At 41.2% G+C, this 21,744-nt stretch overlaps 2 protein-coding genes across 6 annotated transcripts in view; one reads left to right on the top strand and one right to left on the bottom strand.

The window, feature by feature from the left end:
- The window catches only part of foxp2 (forkhead box P2), a 105,580-nt gene extending 87,696 nt beyond the window's left edge, over window positions 1–17,884 (bottom strand). The window contains exons 1-3 of one of the 5 annotated variants that reach the window (XM_062443299.1): window positions 17,640–17,884; window positions 8,450–8,516; window positions 7,717–7,782 (exon numbers count right to left, since the gene is read on the bottom strand). The gene's annotated coding sequence lies outside the window, so the exon portion shown is untranslated. Of the gene's footprint in view, window positions 1–7,716; window positions 7,783–8,449; window positions 8,517–16,260; window positions 16,379–17,639 lie in introns of those variants that run through there. The other 4 variants (XM_062443296.1, XM_062443300.1, XM_062443297.1 and 1 more) reach the window with 4 other exon arrangements.
- Window positions 1–21,744, top strand: part of LOC134004672 (dnaJ homolog subfamily B member 9-like) — a 435,649-nt gene that overhangs the window by 347,879 nt on the left and 66,026 nt on the right. The gene's annotated exons all lie outside the window — the stretch shown is intronic.

The raw sequence follows: 21,744 nt of genomic DNA, 5'->3' as shown, positions 1-21,744 counted from the left end.
GCAATTCACTTAATATCATACATCTAATGATGAGATGAATAACGATTATACCATTTGGTAATTAAACGTCTTACAAACCATTTAACTGACTGTGCGTTAGGAGGGGTCACAGGAGGTCGTAACGATTGTTTTTCATTTCTTGCTCGGCACGAAGGCAGGAGACACGCAGGAGGTATGGCTGGGGGTGGTGGTGGTGATGGCAGAAAACAGTGCATGACACAATGTTGAAAACACACTAATGAATGTTAGCAGCTATGGCACTAATCCCTAATGCTGTCAAGACTTTGAAGGGAAAACAATTCGAAGGTGGGGGTGATGGAAACGGAGGAAAATATAGCAAGAAAACATCTTACCTTCCGGGATTTTTTTAAACATATTTAGAAATCTCATTAGATCACTTTTGTGTCCTTTCGCCATATAAGATAAGAGATAAGTGAGTATGAAAATATAAGCCCATATCTATTGGTGAAATGTAAATACATGACAAGGGTGGGTGATGTGACAGAAAGGAGGGGGGGAGGGGGGTTATGTACAGGCACCTTTCCTCTTTGTAAGAATGTGTCTGATCCACACAAAGGTGTGTTAAACACGCTCTGAGAGCCAATTTACTGTCAACATCCACAGCCCTAATCCCTACTTACAGGCAATAATTACCCAACATTGCCAAGTCAGTGCGTTGTTGTATGGGCAGGCAAACTAAAGGCCTGTACAGAGCTTATTTCAAAGTGTAAGGTAATATATACGATATGTATTGACAAGACGGGGAAGTCAGGTGAAAAAGTTTTGAGGGGTTAGCACACAAACACACAAAGGTCCAATCACTATGTCGGACTAGCCTCTTCTTTCCATCCTATCCTCGGAGGGCTAACAATAACTTTCTTTTGTAGCTAGCTCCAGCACATTCACACAGCATTTACTGACAATGGGATGTGTGTCATGCTCCTGGCTCCTTATTGAATGATAGCAAGTAAACATTGTCATTCCAAAGAGAGACAGGATTAAAGCCTGCTTTGCCTATTGAGGGGAACAGTACGCGAGAACGGGAACAATAGCCAAATGGAGGACGGTATCACAAGGGTCCAATGTCTGCCATGATGAATATGTGGGAGATTATAACCCATTCCATCATTTCCATAATGTAAAACTCTCTTTCTTCTTCACCCGCCGACTATTCACTAAATAAATGAGAAAACTATCACCCGCGCAGAAATATTTGACAAAAGGCAGAATGGAGGGAGACTGAGTTTTGAATGACCCCCATGCCTTTGACAATACAGGCGCTGTCCGGACACATTCGGAAGCAGCGGAGTGAGAAAGACCTGGTAGAGTATTTATCACTGGGCACAAAGCAAATGTATTACCATGTCACCTATACCACTTTACAGCAGAGAATGGGACCACGGTGAATACAAGGGAGTTTTACATAATACCAGGTGAAAATATGAATGCGGGGCTCTTTCGATGTGTGGCTTTACTGCCTCGCTGGCACTCTAAACTGAGGGATCATTCAGTGGACACTAGTTTAAATCCCAGTAGCCACAAAGAGTCCGCCTTTGAATTTAACCAATATGCTAACTAGCCTAGCTAATAAGTCTTTCCAGTAAGAAATCATTTGAATTGAACCGAGTGAAAGAACTTCATAGAAGAAAAGTCATATTACAGAGTTTAGAGTAAAGAGAACATGAATAAAAGAAGTTAAAATGGTCCGCACTACTTTTTGCCTGTGGGTAACTTTTCTAACAAGACATTATTTTGAAAGCCATGGCTTCTAGGAAATTCACCAAGCTAAAAACAAATGTCCTGTACATTATGAATAAAGCTGATGTACTATATAATATATACATTTCTTGAGAGCTCCTCAAAAAACATTAAACTTGTGAAATTCCTGAGCCATAGAAAATATCTCCCACCCCGTGCTCGACTCACGCCTCAACATCACTGACACCTTTTCGGCCATTCACTAGATGTGTGAGTGTCTGTTTGTGTGTGTGTGTGTGTGTGTAGGTGAAGGAGCCTCTGTGCAAGGCTACGTGCATGCATGCCTGTGTGTGTGTCATCTGCCAGATCATTGCAGTCTATTCCAGAGATTTCTCCCATGGTAACCTAGTTTATTTACTTTATCTACAATATAATGCTTCAGTGAACATTAGCAACTTTGAGACACAAGTTTCAATCAGTAGTCTAGCGGCGGAGCGTGCATGCTCGTGCGTGTGCTCAGCCAGGTGCAGAGAAGAGAAGAACACCAGCACGGCTTTAAACCAGAGGGCTGACAAAGAGCTCTCAAAATAATACAAAATAAAAACGGACAGCAGGAGAGAGGGAGGAAGGGGGGAAAATGGATAGAAAGGGAGAAGCAGGGGAAAAAAGCCAGAAAAAAATTAACTGTACAGGACAGCAGGAGTTAAGAAGAAGGAGAAAAGGTAGCGGTGGAGTTAAAAAATAAAAAGGAGAAAGGCTAAATAAAAAGTGATATTGTGCTGAGAAACGGGGAGAAAGAGTGAGACAGACAGACAAAGGCAGTGATGGAGATAGACAAAAACAAAGTGAAAAAAGCATGAGAGAGAGAGGAAAGTAAAGGAAGGGAGACAAGGTGTTATCCCTGGGTAGTGTGGAGCAGGTCTTGTCCAATAAACACAGGTGAGCAGCTCGACAGGCCAGGACCACCAAGCTGACTGACAGCTGAGAGCTCTCACTGACCGCCAGCTTTATGTTACATGACATGAGGAGTGCAACTCAACTGACAAAGAGAAACTGCCTGCACCTCTCAGAGTGAGGCAGGGAGAGGGGGTTTGGGCGAGAACGCACTCCTAGGCCTGCACCCGTACACACTTGTCTGTTTAAAGCGGCATCCACGCACCATGGCCACAAAGTTGCAAACACAAAAATATCCTCTCTTGCACACGCCCAGACAAGAGGAAAGCTGGGTCATTTCCCTTCACAGGTGAGCAGAAGAAGGAAACACCCCGGTGCTTCAGTTACTTAGTGGAAGAAAGTGAGGAGTTGTGAGGTGGAGGGGGTGAGAGGGGGGTAGAATGTATTATGTGTGCCGACTGAATCTTTTCCACATGACGGGCCTCGGGCTGTTTTTGTCAACTGCACTCTTGAGCAGCAAGAAGTCAGGTAGTGTGACCACATGATTGCCCAAGAGGCACTGCGGTGAGAGAGGGAGAAATGGGCAGAGAGGGAGTGAAAGGGAAGAGAAAGGCAGAGAGAGAGAGGGAGAGAGAGAGAGAGCGCGAGGGAGAAGGATAGGGGGCCGGGGACAGGACTGATGCAGCACGCATGATGAGGTGTAATCACAAACCCCATTCCGAGTGCAGTGGAGATTGTCAACATACACACATTCACATTCCACTGTCTGTCAGCTCTATGACCCAAATCGAGCATGCTGTGTGAGTGTGTGTGTTTTTCCACACACACACGGATGCTTTCTGCCCATTCCGCCTCCAACCAGGTAGTAACGGTTGCACTGTCTAGGCTTGCGGTTTGTGGTGAGGAAGTCAGATTCCGAGCTCTTGTAGGATTTCGCTGCCGCCTGTATCCCTTTTCAAGCTGCGATCAAATGATCATTATGAACAAAGGACTTGGCTTGTTGCCTCTGGAGTAAAAGCTTTTTCAGTGGCTGTGACCGTGTGGTTTGATTTGAAACTTTAACTTACAAAAAAAAAAGAAGAAAGATACAGAAAAGAGAGAGAGAGAATTTGAAAGAGTGTCCTACAAGTGGAGGAAAGCACTTTCTCACAGAGGAATCTTAAGTATGTTAAGACAATAAAAATGTAAATTTTTATAATAATAAAAAAAGTCATGAAAAGTGGGAGTTTAGGCGATGTAATTAAAACTTAATATGCAAAGAGAAGTATTCTGAGTGAAACAATTTGGGATGCTGTTATCGTTCCATTTAAATACACATGAAAGAAAATCTCATTACATACATAACATGGAACAGAACAAACAATCTCATTTACTTCTACTAGTTAAACAATGCATGTCTTTATTATCACACAAAGTCAAAATCCTTTTCCATAGTAACCATTTTCTGTGAACATTTTTGCCACAGCTAAGTCTCAAATACAAAGAATTTAGCACTGATTTGTCTGCAAGTCAAGATAGTCCTGCACACTGTAGCATAATATGCAGTCCCTTAAATAAATAAAACATCATCAATAAGTTAAAATACTGTAGATTTAGTTTATGAGATAATGATATCCCTACAAAACAGCAGACTGTGAAGGGCTAACATAAACTGAAGGGCTATGTGTGCAGGCTGAAAAATGAGGCTGCGTGACAGTTTGGTGATAACATGTGAGTTCAATCTGTCAAGACAATCAGCATTTAGACCTTGGGAGAAGAATGCGCGACTGTGTGCGACCGATTCATTGGACACGATCACCTGCAAGTGAAGCCACTCATAATTCTTCCCACCTGAAATAAGGAGTTCAAACTAGTGTCAGGCTGCTCTGATGTCATGCCTGCCTCAGATTGGGTTTCACAATAATCTCAGGCTCTTGGAGAGATGCCATTGGGTCCGGCTTCCGCACCCAAGATTTCTCCAATTAAATTGCCGGCAAAGAATAACACGTGAAACACTAGATCCCTGTTCGTTTATAGAAATTAAGGCGGTGCATGCAGTATTTGCAATCAGGCATTTCTAGAGTATCAGTCATCTCTTATATGAGGTGTATAAAGAACTATCGTAGAGGTCTAACATATGCTAAGGCCACAACCTTACGTGCCACTCTTAATTGCAAGCCACTTTTGTAAACGTATCTTTATATTTTCCAAAACCCCTTCCTCTTCAAAACAGCATGAAGATTTGGCATTTTGAAAAACATCAGATGAAAAAGATGGTGGGGTAGAGAAAAAGAGAGAAAGAGAGTGGAATACTATATAAGCAGCCATGAGGATCAATAGACTCATTGAGCCTCTTTATCTTCTCCTTAAGGAATGATGGCACTACTTATTCTGAGCCTCCTCACCTCCCCTCCTTCTGACTCCATTCTCATGGCAACTGTGCAGTCTGGACAAACACTTTCTATGCAATCTCTTTTCTTCTCCCCTCGCCGTCAACCCTGCATCTCCCCAGTTATTTCTCTGTCACATCAAACCTGTGCAGGATAAATACCTGACAGTTGCTAAGAAATGATATAGACTAGACTAAGAGAGAGAACCTGAAATGTCCATATGTAGTAGTAGGAATTCAACAATGTTATGGGTTTTTGGGGTTTTTTTTAAAGGTGTGATGAGTTACATATGGGGTGTTCTCACCAGCAAGAAAGACTGAAAGAAAAGGCAAAGAAAATACACATATGGTTTGAAACATATGTCCTCTGTGGAAACAATGTGAGCACAATTTGGGATCTACTTAAAAAGCAGGACAACTCCTAATCCGAGATATCCGCAATGAGCAGAACACCATTGATCAATCCACTTTTGCTCCAATTTGCTCACAGCACGACACTATCGGACCCCAAACCAAACCTCATTAAACTGAAATATGGAAACTTGGGGAACTTCCAAAACTCCCAACTTCTCTCTCTCTCTCCCTCCCTCCCTTCCACCTCCCCTAAGTGTGAAGACAAAACAGTGGACCATAGAGAGAACGGCGCATGAAGAACGGCAGTAGATCCTTGGGAGTGAGAGCAAAAGGAAGGAAGAGAAGGAAAGAAGGGAAAGTAAACCTTTGATGAGTAAGACTTTTTTTGTTAAGCGAGGGGGCTTAACTTTAAAATATTCTGGGTGGCAGTGAATGGGGGATTGACCAATGGCCCTGATCTCAGCCACACACTGGGGCACTGGGGTTAATGGTGGATAAAGATTAGGGGAAAAAAGGGGGTTGCTTTGCCTGATCTCCATCCACCCCCACACCCCACCCTGCCGTTTTCACCTTCTCCACCAATCCCAAATCAGCTAGACAATGGAGGCTGCCAATGGGGAATGATCCAAGTCACTTTGATTTCTGCCTCTACCCCCTCGACTGCTCTGAGTGCCCAGGGTAAAGACCCGTGGAGGTTCCCCCTGTTTGCCCACTCAGAGGGACTACAGTTAGTAGGCTCACAGAAACCATTTGAGGATTGGAAATGGAATGACAAGAGCTCTCTGATCTATGACAAGAAATCAATTTTAAACTGGAAATGTGAGCAGAGGGCTGTTCAGTCCGAACTGCAGCTTCTTTAAAGCAGCCAAAGACATACTTAATTGCAGTAGATTTTTATATATGTCTACACTGGAAGTACAGCTTGCAGTGTTGGGGCAATTTTACTTTTTTGCAATGATTAGAAGGACTTTATTAGGCCAGCAGATACGCAGTAAGAGTTCATCTTTGAAGATATAACTGAATACTAGACAAATTAAGAACTAATATTCAAATCTCTTTTAGGTGGAAAAGGAAATCTGGACTCTGCTTAGCTCAAGAAATATAGGACTCTGGGGAGGTGGTCCTGGTTCAACAGCCAAGTCACCCAGCATCTTTGCTCTTGCCCATACATTTAAATCATATCTAGAGCTTAAAGCACTACTTCATGACGCCATACTAAGATACATAGGTTTTCTCCCTTAAGTTAGGGGCAGAATATCTAAATAACCCTATGCCCTGGATTCAATGCAAATGGACAGCAATATCCGGCTCCAACCTTAAAAATGATCTATCTATATAAAGTCAGTAATCATTTTACTCTTTTTTTACTCTTTTTGTTGCATATCTATGAAGAATTATTTAAATAATTCATATTGCATGATTGATAATAGATGGAAAGCATGTGGAATACACCAAAAGCAGAAGCAAATCACTGCATTCAAAACACACACACACTACTCACATTCAAACTTGCTACTTAACTGCCACGTTAACATTATATAAAGTTTGGACATGCTTTCTCGTTCAAGTGAATGGGATGGTGTGTTCAAACATTTGACTGGTACTGTAAAATTCATTCAAAGTTTTACAAGTGGTTCTTCACACCACGACATCTGAGAGTCCTAATCAATTAAGTGGTGACACAAGTCATGTTGGAGATATAATTAGTGACTCCCATGACGTGACCCAGGATTCCTTACGCTCATTTATGGACTGACCTGGTGGCAATCATCATCTTGTGTCATTAGCTTGGAAAAGGGGAGATATATTTGATCATGCCAACGTCTGCCTCTGCAATGTCTGTGCAGGATCAACCAAATAGCTTAAATTGACCTGGTATTAACTGATTAACAGCTAATGTCACCGCTAAATATCACCCAGAAATGTTGTGCTAAATATTTAATAATCCGCTAAAACAATATTGCACTTAAGTAGTATATAAAAACGTCTCTCTGAGTTGCTGCTGCAAATGTGCACAATGCTCAAATGCCAACAACAATTTTGTCATTTTAGATGAAGTGGTTGGTTAGTTAGAAAGTTAGTTCCAACAGTTAATAATACTTTGAATTTGGGTATTGGTGATTGGTTAGACTACACATTGCTGAATCAAAGCACATTATATCAATCAGACGAATACCTTCCAGACCATATGATTAATATATATAGCAAAATATGTACGGATAGGCATAATGTTCTCATACCTGGCACTGTTATTTTGTCATTTCAGCCCCCAGGACTGTGTGACTCTAAGGCCAAACCGCACCAACCTTTATGACTGATGTGGCTCATTACAGTGGACACATTAATCTGGGAGAAAACACAACACCAGGCATGCAAGGACAATGAAAACTGCTTTCACTTACCACTCTGGACTTTACAGTGTGTTTCTTCTGCTTGTTCCTACGGGTGCAGAGTGAGCATATTTCATCCTAAAAAGACAAATGGGAAAGAAGATGTTTGGACTAGAAATATGAGCAATAATTTGAATAAGGCTTCAGTTTCTGTATATCCAGTTTAAATATACTATCGTAAGGTTACAGCTTATATAAACCTGTTCCTTTTATTCTCTTCTGTTCTGATACAAATCTCAATCAAGACATCAACAAAATAAATAGAAAACGTGATATCCAAGCTTGCTCACATTTGTCTGCCATAATGCATATCATAACTTCTAAGCAAGAGTAGATTGAAAATCCTTGGGGTGTGAAAACCAAACAGGCACCACTGAAAGGTTGCCCAGTGAAGGGGGAATTCTATCAAGGTGGACAAGATGAAGATTTGTTACATTTGAGGGGGGAATGGGACCCCTTTGACCTCAACTAGCCACTACAATCACCCAAACCGAGTAGAGCTAGCACTACACCAGACTAGTGTTAGTGTCTTGACAAATAACAAAATTACTTTTAATTAAAAAACCAAAAGAAGGTAACTTTCATTCAAAGAGTACATTCGAAGATGATCTTGAGGATGTACTGTAGGTAACTGTTAATTTCAACACTGATCCTTGAAAAGACACAGTTAATGCTACTCTAATCTCTCTCAAGGTTAAGGATTCTTTGACAGGGAGACATGAAACGGTCATGTTCAAATACTTACCCTAAGGGAGAGAACTTGCTGTTGTTGTCCGTCACAGGAGTGGAAGGAGTCCAGCGATGTCAGCTATCTAAGATAAGAGAAAACAGTAAGTATGTCATTAGTCTCAATGTATTCCATGACATCCTGATCTTTTTTATGTTTCCCAGGCACATTCAGTACCAGTGCAGACATGTGTGGGCTCGATTGTGTCTTGCATAACTATTTTCTGTATGGCTTGTAGGTGAAAGCTATAAACTTTGGAACAACAAAGTGCACCTGGATTTTGCTGTGAAGCATGAGAGCACGTGTGTGTCTGTCTGTGTGTGTGTGTGTGTGTGTGTGTGTGTGTGTGTGTGTGTGTGTGTGTGTGTGTGTGTGTGTGTGTGTGTGTGTGAGAGAGAGAGTGCATGCACAAACAAGCAACTTGCAGTGCATTAATGCTATAGTCCCCTCCCCCAAGCGTGCGCACACACACACACACACCAGTTAAAAGGTGCAGTGCCTCAAGGCTCAAGCCTTCAACGCCAAGTAAATCATACTGTTAACCTGACACAATTGATTTCTCATGTATTTCCATTCAGCTTTGAAGCACACATGCTATGGCATCCATATAATTTAGATATCATTAGTGTTGACAATATTTTGTGTTAATTACACAACCACAACAAAAGTGTGTAATACCACCACCGCAACTACTGTCTTGGACATTTTTACTGCATATACATCGCATTTAGACCATTAGGAAAAATTAAAATCCCCCATATACTGGAGCAGTGTAGGGGCAAATTTCTGCTGCCGGGGGCATGAGGGGCACAAAATGGCTTGGATGTTCCTCTCTGAATTTTTTTTTTTCCCCTTTTATTCTCCCAGAATTCCAATGACCCCTACAGGCAACCAGCGACTGCTGAATCCTAAGGAATGTGCTCTCTGAACTGTACAAAAAGCCCTCAGCTCAAAGAGCACAGCTGAAAACAAAACATGCCAACTGCTATAATTTTTCACTGTTTTGAGTTTGTGGAAAATGCACAGCAATCTGTGCAACATTTACTCAAAGAAGGGGGAGAAGGTTTGATGTGGGGGTGGGCACCAACCAAATGCCCTGTATGTTGGTAAAAGTTTAGAATAAAACATGACATATTTAAGTACTTCATTTATTTGTTATGTGTGATTCCACATACTGGACATCCATGAGTATGGTACTATAAATAGAGTTATAAGCTGAAAAGATTCCTAAAAATGTGTTTCTGTAAACAGAAGACTTCATTGACAAAAGCTGGCAACATTACAAGCATACAAACTATAATACCCAATAGTTTAAAATCTTATTTCAATTTTTTAAATAAATTTAATGTTCTTTACTTAAAATAATTTGCTGCTGAGTTGACTCCTCTGGGCTGTGCAGATGTCATATTTTATTCACTGAAAAAGCATTAAGAATGCTATTAGTCTGTATGACCTCCAATTCGTGAGGATTTACAAATACCACACATATCTCTACGCCAAATATAAAACCATTGGTAAATTCTATCAACTTATAAATATGGCAAATGCATTCAAGTATTCATGAAGGCCTAATAATACTATAGGCTGATATTTACATAAAGCGCTCGCGCACTAAGTCAAGATAAACTATTTAAGTCCCGGACCCCAAATACCTCCACACTGCAGGAAAAGGAGGGTCCTGCGATGAAAGAGGACATTATGCTAACAAGTCAGATTATTGTACACAATAACTTTATCTTAAAAGTAAATACCATCCTTGGTGTTGAAAAAGGAGGGGGGGCATTATGGAAAGTCACTGGCAATATTTCTGTGGGGACCAAATGCTCCTTATCAGTGTTAGTCGAGCAATTCAGGCCCGCCCGAAGAAAGATGAGTCTTCAAACTCATTCTATTCATGGTCAGACGTGTAATTACCCTCAGCTCACAGTCTAGACGTAACCGCTTTCACAGTATTTAAGACCCCCTATGCAACGCGCGGACGCTGGCTCCTACCACCAAGCCCTGCACGTTAAATCTGTGGGCAGATAAATTAGCGAAGAATGCAATAAAATAGACACAATGAGAGGAACTTTATCCTCCCCGCTGCTAAATGAGATTTCTTTGAAATGCAGATCAGTGGCTCTAGATTAGTGAATTTTAGCTGCTGTCAACATCATAACAAAATACAAATGCGATTGTTCGCTGGTGCCTTATCTCCTTGCTTCCATCTGCTGGCTGGTTATTTACTCCCCCTTGATTTACTATGCAGATCTAAATAAGTCGCATCAAAAGGAGGGCTTACTGCACAATGCCTTCTTAAGCTTCTACATCAAGGTATTTGAAAAACCGGTAGTCACATGAAAAGGCTGCCCATCAAAGGCACATCTCTAATGAACTCTCCCATATCAGAGGGGGCTTGTGGGGGCCCGGCTTTAATGCCGTCTGTGTGGTGAGAGAGAAGCAGAACTACAAATCAAACCCACCAAACCATGGCAGAGAGGGGAGGGGGGGGGGGGGTAAAGAAAAGAAAGACAGGAGGAGGAGGAGGAGGAAGGCCTCAGTTATCAGATGAGATTAGCTCAACACAAGGACTAGTCCTAGGTCTTTCCATCATCTATCCATCTAACTTTTAGGCCTGGTTGAAGGAAGGCTCTCATGAAAAGCACTAGATTAGAGCAAATTACAAAGAATTACACTGGACGTGGCCGCAGGTTAGTTAGTTCTATACTTCTGCACGACTAGAGCAAACAAACTGAACACAAGATTCAACCTGTGCTTTAGTTTTTACAGCTCAGGGCTATATACTGATGTGTTATAGTAAACAACTTCAAAGTTAAATGCGGTACCATTAAGTCTTTTTATAGAAGTGGACTGCCAGGAAAATCAAAGAGCATTAATAAATATCTGTTAAAATGACAAAACAATCCAGTGCTCAGAGGGAGATTCATGGACTCAAACGCGGGAGAGAAAGGCACTGCTGTCCTCCTCCTCCTCGTTCTCTCCAGGTCTGCAAACAGCTTTGGTAATCTCGAACAGAGCTTTTGCATTACGCTCCTGCAATAACCTTTAATTTCATGGTGTATTTGTTGCATTCAGCGCACAGGCCGGATTACAACCGACAATCTTCAGACTTATACGGGGGAAATAAACTGCATGGAGAGATCACGATCTGTACCCCCCACCCACAGCCATCATCACCGCCACCATCCAGCTTTATAGCCATGTGTCTCTGGATGAAGGGGAGACCCCCACCAACAAGCATTGGAGTTTACCAGTGAACAATTAGCCCCGGAGCAAGAGCAGGCCCTGCACTGGCACATGTGGTTAAGAGGCGAGCGCTGCGGGAGAGCGCCAGATGATGAAGGGAGGATGAGGATGGGAGGAGGAGGAGAAGGAGGAGGAGGAGGGGAGAGGAGGACATTGTGGGTGGGAGGGGAGGCGTGCGGCGTGTGCCAGACACGCGTGTGCCAGTTTTTGGCTACTGGGCATGTCTTTCGTCATTCACTAAAGTCTATTCAGAGAGGAAAGATGAAGAGAGATAATTGGAGAGGGAGTTACACCCCCCCCCCCCCCCCCCAAATCCTAAACAACTTTGACTCCGAATTTTAGGAACCCGTCCAGATTGAGCTGTAATGTGAAGGCATCCACCGGCTGAGTCGCTTTGGTACAGAGACCCAACTTCTCGTCCCTCCCCTCACCCCGCCTCGAGCATCTCTCTGCTGTGTAGCATGCCAATTGGGCCCGGTGCCAGTCGCATTTGCGACCACAAGGGACCCTTGTCTTTTTGCCATGCCTAATGAAATGACAAAACAACAGATTTGCATATGCAGAAACACGTGTTGTAACAGGTTTGACTCCTCTTGACCCAAGCCGTGTTAAAGACAGAAAATGCAATGAAGAAAAAAAACATGCAGCAAAAAAAAAAAAAGAGAAAAAAAAGTTCATAACCAACAGCTGCCTGGAGGTATTTAGGCTCTGATGGGCACTCAAGTCTGCACCATCTGCCCTGCTGCTTGCCAGAAGTGACAATTTAAATTAAAAACCACTCATCAAATATCACAATAATAAACCATTGTTTAGCTGCGTCCATATGTTGTGACCATTCCATCTCCTTCTCTGAGAGTAACGTTTGGAGGCTGAGCTACAAAGCCTATAGCTGTGATCCAGGGAAAATCCAGAGAACCACACAGTAGCTTGTAATTACCCTCCCTCCCGATCCGCTGTCTTCAGACCGGGAGCCCTGCGTCATCCTACACATTATCCAAGTCCATCCTCCCCACATTAGAGAGGAGAAAAACCTCGGATAGCCAATGTGGTGAAAACATGGCCATTGTTTAGAGTAGGATCAGAGACTGCCATCCAAGAGCACAAGCTGGGTGTTCAGATGGTTAAAAGGAGCTAAAGTCACTGCATTACACTTGCTTGTTACTAGATAACGGCTATTATGGTCCATGCAAATGTACATTTACCATAGCAAAAACAAAAGATGTGTGGGAGAGTGTGTGGCTGCAACAACCCCAACTTAAACTGATGCGTTTCTGAAAATGTCAAATGTCTCCCCTCCGAATTTTGACCAAATTATGTCCTGACCCAGGGGGCTCAGCTGCAGACATTCCTTTTGTCCTTTACTGAAAGACACAGCCACTGTACAACACTGCTGCCCGCCAAACCTACTCAACACCACCACCACCACTACCACTACACCACCCAACCCCCCACTTCCATTTTTCCTCCTGTTTTTATTTAGATGAGTGAGACAGAAGGAACAAACCTGAGACAGTCGTGACCCCGCGCAAGTGTTGTAACTTGGTCTAGAGCTACGCCGGCAGAAGGCAGCACCATATGCCCTCAGCCCCGAGCTGGATGCTCTTTCTGCAGCCTAATGTGCCTGTCAAAAACTGTTACTGTCACAAACCCCCCCACACACCCCCACCTCACATGTTTTTTCCCCTCTCACAACATGTTAAAATAAACATTTTTTCCTCTCTCTGTCTGTATCTCTTTGGGTAAAGTGGAAAGGTCCTTTGAGATGTGAGGCACCAGTAAATGCAATCTAACCATTCATTTGTGGGCATGAGCAGCAAACAAATAATCACCGCTGCTGACCGAATCTCAACTATTATGAGTCATGCATTCAGTAACCAACAATTCAAACAAATATATTACATTTTCCTAGATCACCACAATCTGACTGTCAATTGTCAAACATTTATAAGATCAAAAATAACCCAATCTAACATTTTCATTCATGTGGCTTATCAGGCCACAAATCATCAAACGATGCTGTCATCACTAAAAAGATGCCCTAGATGTCATAATACAAAGAGGAAGGGGAAAAAAACAATAATTGAATTAGCTACCACCGTTAGCCTCGGTGCTCGCTCACATGACTGTTTACGACTGACAGGCTGACGGCTGAATGCGGTCTGAGCACGGTGACCTTGCCTTTTACCACGAGTGACCCTCTATCTTTAATTCAGGGCAAGACCCCCCAAACCAACACATTTTTTCACACCGGGGCACTGTCCATCTGAGCGTGACTTGAATAAAAGCTGCCATGCCTTCACACCACACTGACCAGCAAGTAAACATGCAATTGTTAAGTGAACAAGAAAGGGGGAACAAATAGGGAGAGGGGGGGCAAAAAAAGAAGAAGAAAAAAGATACAAGGTCTGTTGCCGCTGTTGGTGTGCTGTGATTCAAATGAGAACAAAGTTTATTAGATAAACAAGACTGACAGGTCAGCCACTGTTGCAGGCCAAGCTTATGGCGTCTTGGCGCGTCAGCTTGACGGGAGTCCATTAAGTACAAGGTCACGGTCAAGACTATGGTGCCAAGAGGTGAACTCCTAACCTAATGAAAAGACATGTATTATTGTATAGCTTTACAGAAATGGTGTGTACACAAACCAGAAGTTTGTTTTATAACTTTGCATGCATGTCCTTTTCCATTTCAGAATCTGACACACTGCGAGGTAACACACACCAGCCAAAAGCTACACTTTCTGGCTTGCATGAGTTGGGTCAGTTGTTTGTGGCTTTACAATCCTTGGAGGGTATTTGACAAACAATCTTTGCAGGATGTTTTGACACTTTTTTTCTTTTTTTTAAAAAGTAAATATATAACCACAGTCTTTCTAACTTGCCCAAGCAAACATGTAACCCATAAAGAAGAGCTCAAACAAATTTTACATGACTATGAACCGAGATGAAACAAATAAAGCCAGCGACAAAGTAAGTTACTGACTGACTCTTTCATCAGATAACGCTGAACTCCCCCTTGTGTAGGTAGCCTGCAATCTCCTCTCTAATCCTCATCCCCTGACCCCACCCTGCACAGTTTTCTCCGGCCAAGGAGTCGCAAAGTTTCTTGCTCACAACAGTGTCGAGCCAGGCTTAAGAAGTGACCTAGAGCGTAACTAAAAAAGTCTGAGCTGTCTCAAGACTCTTAGTAACTGGGGCACACAAAACATCATTACTGTGATGTGGATAATTACAGTGCAAAAGGGTGGCCTCTTAAGCATGTAATACACTCTTTTATCTTAAGAAGTCAATCTCTCAGAGTCTGACAGCTTGCAGCATATGATCCTGGTAAACAAATACTTTTGCGCGGCACAAAAGTGCCATTAAAGGCCAAAACTGTCAACACAAATTCCATTCTTACTGGGGGGAGGGAACCGAAGTGGGAGAGAGAGGAGGGGGAGAAGGGGAGGAGGGGGAAAAAAAGGACTTGATCACTTCTGGTTGCTTTAACTTGCATGGAGGTTGTCATGGAAACATTTCTATGAAGTTAACAAGGATAAAACCTGAACATTTGCCATTTAATTGCCTTTAAGCTTAGTAACAGGACCAATGTAGCTGTATATATAAAACACACTGTGTAGGTTACGCGTGGATGGGCTCAGCGAGACATTTAGAAAAAGTAAAGCTGGTGCACCACTCCCGTGATTTTCTTACCCATTTCCCCCCCAAATGCAGCAACACCTCAAGGGTTGAGCGAGCAGTCAGTTTCATTACAGAGGTGTTGGGGGATGGGTGATGGTGCAATTCAAGAGCTAATCCAAAAGTGAGCAAATGTTTCATCGCCTCAAAAGTAGTCTGACTCAAAACAGAATTGATGCAATCTATGCTTAAAATGCACTTCCTGGACCTCTTGTAAATTCACACTTAGTCATTTTGTACCCATTCTGTACTGTCACACTCAACTGTTTCTGCATTTAAGGCAAATGCACACAAACTTCACGTAGGACCCACAGAATACAAATACATTGCAAAGCATTTTCTACTTCAGCTCAGCTGGAACCAACAATTTCCATATCTAAGATAAAAAATCATGCATCAACCAGTGTTCATTGAGCTGAAAGCTGAATCTTAATTTTGATAAATGATTGAAACGTATGACAGGGTACACACATTAATCCTGTGGAGGACATTCATTTTCCTATTACCATAATGTAGAGCACGACCGTCTGATGATAAATGCAGCAATCAAAAAATGGACGCAGAATGGGGAGAGTCGGGATAATAAGTGCAATGCTCCCAACAACGGTCAGTCTTGGAGGGAGAGGAATGGCAAGTCTCTCTCCATCCCTTAGGTTGCCTTAAGGAAGAGAGAGAATAAAAGCATCCTGTTTTACAAAATCAAGTGACCTTGCTTACCGCACACACCCCAACACTGAGTAAACAAAAGGGTACGGACTGTTTTAAACATGCTTTAAGAAATGATTACAGGGGCATTCCAACAAAGGGGCTGATTGTGCACTGTCGCTGACATATTTCACAAGGGGCATTTATTGCCGCCTGGCCTTTGAAGAGTGAGAGCTGCTGAGTGAGGGGAGAACTGGTCCACACCTGCATAACTGAGGAGGGAACACCTGTGCACCCTGCGGCTTGAACAAGGAGGGTCGATCCAGCTAATCCAGGGGTGAAAGCTGATCAGAGGACAGGCCCGAAGAGTTCAACAGCTCCAACTACCTTGTTATCCTTCCTTTACCAAAAAAAAAGAAAAAAAGTTACATCTATTGATTTTTGGGCCACTGTGATTGCAAAGAGAACAGTGGCAAGACACAGGGAGTGTAATAGTGGGACTGTTGATTGTATGAGCTTTTAACGTTTAGTTTAATTAGTTGGAATTTCAGGTCTATCTCATAAAAATGAATATGCTACCAGAATCACTGTTTCTAGACCTCGTAAAAAAAAAAAAAGATGGAATATAAAAATGGAGCAAGCAACCACGGTAAGGTGTTGACTGCTGATAATGACAGATATTGATCATGCAGATATTGATCAACCTGATAAAGTATTGATAATTATAAACAAATACAGCTTTTAAATCTAATTGCATTTGTATGTTTTTAGTGCGCAGGCTTGAGCTTGAGAAATTGTGACAGTGGTGTTGAAAAAGCATTGATGGGGGAGGAAAAAAAGCATTTTAAACTATATGCAGCCCCTGTGTGCTGCAGGTGATTACGCCATGACCGCAACAGAAAATAATTTAGATTTTTTTTAAACAGCAGAAATCCTTTCCTATTAAATAAATAAGCTGCCACACAGATTTAATTATGACACGTGATATATTAGATATAATTAATTCTCTATTTAATTCTTCTTTCCTTTTCTGTCAATTACTGCAATGTAGCAATAACCAAGAAATTACTACAAGTTTTAAATAGTTTTCTATAGCTGACATTAACGTAGATAGGCTATTAATTGACATTAATTGTTGACTACACGTAGAGCAAATCATGACAGTTATCAGTATTGCCGTTTTCTGCGTTTTAAAAAATATGTCATTTAGTATTCGGTGGCAAAACTTTTTTTTAAAAAGGTTCGGCTACATTTGCATCCATACTTATTAAACTGAGTGAAGTATTGAAGCAATGTCCACATATGAGACAATAAGTCAGCTTTTCAGGATTTCAACACTGAGACAAACCAAACCTTGAACAGCTTTGTTGAGGTTCCTGACATTAAAGAGCCGAATAATAAGCTCGCTGAATTCTGTTAACAGCTGCTCGGTAATTAAAAAAACACCGAAAAACCTGCGCTCAACATACAAATAATAACGTAGCGAGGCAAGTTGCAAAGCGCTCGGTAACACAGGACAAACTTGTGCCCCGCGGTCCACTTCCTAATTCAAGTGCAGTGGACAGAAGTAGAAGAAAGAACAAAAAAAAAAAAAAAGTCAAAGTAGTGCACAGAGAAATAAACTCTTGGGTAGATAAACTTACCACAAAAAATGGCAGGTATATTTCCCCCTCACGGTAAAGTCAAAGGGACACGCCAGGTGAGAAGTCGCCGTCCTCTGTACTTGCAGAGATGTTCACACGTGACTGTCCAAGTTCACCATAACGCAGAGAAAATGAACAACAAGCTGCAGAGTAAATAAAAAGCTCAAATATTCCTCCGCTGGGCACCGCTGTCGGAGAAACACATATACACACACACATACACACACACTCTCTCCTGCTGTCTCCCGTCAACGCCGCTGTTATTACTAATGCAACAGAGGGAAAAGCAGTACACTGAGTCCTGTTTGAATGACGCGCAATGCGAGGAAGAAGCGGCTTGTTTTTTTCCCTTTCGTTACGATTCAAACACACATCAAGCTGTATCCCAGCAAGCAAGTATATTTGGGACTAGAAATCCCCCCCCCCCCCCCCCCCCCCCCCAGGGGAGGCACTTGCTTGTGCGGAGGTGTGTTGTTATTTTTGGGCGTACTGCGACCCCGTGTGACGTAGGGCCACCTGCTATGTAAACAAAAAGTTTTTTTTTTGTTGAAGTTTGTTTCCTCTTTTCCAAACGTTTCACGCGCTGCAGTAATGTTTAGCGGCCGTTCATGTCGGAAGGTCCGGCGTCTTTAACGAGGGCGCTTCGAAGATAATCGCACATTGTTGTTGTTGGGTTGCAGTAGTAATGGGAATGGTTCCTCCAACCATAAGATCAGTGTGTCCCCCTCCTCATTTGAGAAACTTTAGGGTTCATTTCATGGAGGTCGCCCAGAAGTGGCATTAGTGCAAAGATACCCGCAAGTATATGGGAGGAAAAATCAATAACCTATACATTCCCCTAATGTTCCTGTAGCCTAATATTTCAACTAGAACCTCTACTTTTTCTGTGGTGGTACTCCATTCAGCTACCGACATCAAAAACGTTATTATTATCATATTCATCTTTTTTTCTTTCTTTTTTTTTATCCCATACGAAGAGTATTTCCTTTGATCTGGGTAATAACTGCATCGCTCAAAAATCCCATCACAAGACTTCCATAGTTCTTGTGCATGAAGGAAATATGTAATCATTGTAGAAATTAAAGCATATCGATACACAATTAAGATAAAATATGTGTAGTGGTGTAAATATCATCACTAGGGGAAAAAAAGAATGATAAGAAAATAGCTTCAGCATCCTTTAACCCAAAGTGTTAACTGCACGTTCAGCCTAAATTATGACATTTAGTGGGTAAAGGCTACATTTTAAATTCAATTTAAAATACATTTTATATGCACCTCATTAAATTACTAGTTTGCAGAGAAAACAAACTCATGGTCATCTGGAAGTGTGTGCACACAGTAGAATGATATAATTGTATATATATTGCACGTCATTGTTGTTAGTGTTATAGACACACATATTTGACTCTTAACATGTTTAGAATAAACATAACCTGCTCTAAATGTATTTAAATAAAATCACTGTCAAATAAGTACTTAATTACAAAAAGAAGACAAGATGAACTGTTTGACTGAGGGTTTTTTTTTACTCATTCTGTCATACCTTCACATGTAATTCAGCCTATTAAATCATTTAAGAGTAGATCTGAAGGCACTTCTACATTGAGCAGTCAGTAGTTAGAATGATTCTCTCTCGTCTCTGTCTTCTTTCTTTTCTTCTTCCTTTTTTTTCAAACCGCAAAGACAGTCAAGAAATGAATGACCAGATTATTATCAATTGGGGTGTAAAAAAAAAAAAAAGAAAGAGGAAGTTTTTAAAAATGTAAGAAATACAAGAAGTGATGTTCTTGTCCCGTTGTCTTTAGTGCAAACATTTTAGAATTGTATGCTTTATGTGTTATTTATATTATGCATCACTGTTTGTGTGAAATGTGGTTTATGCAGGGATACGTGTATTTGCTTTTTGTTCAAATGTAGTCAACATTGCTTGTGGCCTGCTTGTATTGATATATGAGTGTCAATTTAAAATGTTTTAGTGAAGCAGTGATTTTTTTTTATAACCACTAAAACCATGAAACACTCAGTATTTCTTTATATATTGTTCTTCACCGTCGTTTATATTTCCACTGCTAGTGAAACCATTTTCTCAGGTTGGTGGACAGACATAGATGATCCTGCAACACTGCCATATGGCCAAAAAATTGTAAAATAGGCTTACCTTTAGAAAAACTTCACATTCCTATGATGTGATTAAAAAACACAAGCATTGTTCCATTTGGATATATGAGAAAAAAGGGGTTGATCATCTTGCCATATGCACACTGGTGTGTGTCTATTTGATGTTTGTGTTTTTGTTTGTGTTTGGAAACGTAATTGCTATTAAAAATTGGCTTAAATAGAAGTAGAAGGAAACAGCATCTGGGAAGTCATGAGGACAGGAAGAGAAAACAGGTATCATCAAATTGTGGTGGTTTGCTGCCACCTACCAGTCAATTTAAGAAGAGTCTGTCCAAAATGTATAAAACAATGGACTGTAAGTTATCCTCACAAGGTTTTATTATTTTCTTTTCATCTTTATACCACTTTTTAAAATCTTGCATTACTTCCATACTTCATTATCACATGTGAAATGCAAACAAATAATGCATATTTATTTGGCTGAGGTGCACGCTACTCTGATGTGTGTTTTGCTCTGATCACATAGTGCCATCTACTGTTATATATTGAATGTACAAGCAGTTCCATGTTTTTAGAGGGTAGATGAAATAACAGCAAGCAAATTTTTGTTGAGACTTTTAGAGAGGTGCAGCTCTGTCATCATCAGCAGACTGACGTGCAACTTGTTCCTGATATTTTGTTTACTTTCTTTCCAAATATGAGTAAACTAAAACATGTTAGGATATTAAATGTACCTTAATATGAATGGCACATCCAGTCTGGAACATTGTTAATGAGTGTGACATTCATATGTCTGCTTTCACAAAAGCTGCAAATGATAACATCTGATACTATTTAAAGACCAAAACTGCAATTAAAAGTCAAAAGAAAACCTATTTGGCTTCAGAACGTCAGAACAAAGGGTCCTTTGAGGACAAAAAGCTGCTCACCTACCTGTGAAGGATTGTATAACCAGCACTGAAGTTTTATTTACAAGATTTACTGGACTTGGGGGTATTGTTACACTGCATTTCAAGGATTAGTTAAATTAAACTTCCTATCTGACACACACACACACACACACACACACACACACACACACACACACACACACACACACACACACACACACACACACACACACACACACACAGACATACAGAGCTCAGTCTGCCACAGAGAACAGAATCATCTTAAATCTTCTGTTCCAAGATGCAGTGAAGCTAAAGAATGAAGGTTGCCTTTAACGGCAATGTCACAAAATGATCTAAATGCTGGTGCTCACTTAACACAGGCGCTTTTCAAGCACAGTAATGGAACTAATAATAATCTGATATTTTATTGATCACAATAGGAAAATCCTTTTTTTTTCTTGAAATGTCCACACGGAGGTCAGAGGTCAGCATCAGGTGGGATGCTTTAGTAAAAGAGACAATAGTTCACACAAGTGCTTGAACTGTGGACTCCCAGGACAGTCAGCTGGTTCAGTTTCAATGTTTCAAGAAGGTGAAGCTTATTGATTACAGTCTTATATAAATAACTGAAGAAATCCAACACTTAACAGTCACTGAAATGTGTCGTTAATATCAAAGTTTCTACTCCCATTAAACTATGACAAATGATATTCTTTTTACAGCACAGTACGTACAGTCACTCTTTAAGCAGGCAATTTCATTTTGAGCAATTCATATTTTAAGTGAAATGCCAACCTTAAAGGGGAACTCCACTTATTCCCCACATGAAGATCAGTTTACTCATCACGAGGACTATCACTCAGTCAGTGTATCATGTCTTCTGTGGTTCTGGAGGTAGCTTTCTGAACTCTTTAAGTCTTAAAAATAACCCCAGTCTACCTATCTATCAATCAATGCTAAAAGTCAGTCACATGTTTAATCTGTCTTTTTCAGTTTATACAAGTGCAAGACACAATTGCTGAAATACCCCTTTAAATAAATCAAAGCAATTTATAAATCCAAACCAATGCATAAAGGGCATTTTTCATTGA

This window comes from Scomber scombrus, chromosome 22 (genome assembly GCF_963691925.1).
Source record: "Scomber scombrus chromosome 22, fScoSco1.1, whole genome shotgun sequence".
Classification (NCBI taxonomy): Eukaryota; Metazoa; Chordata; class Actinopteri; order Scombriformes; family Scombridae; genus Scomber; species Scomber scombrus.
Note: the sequence above shows the minus strand (reverse complement) of the source record. Positions and strands in the feature narration are given on the sequence as shown.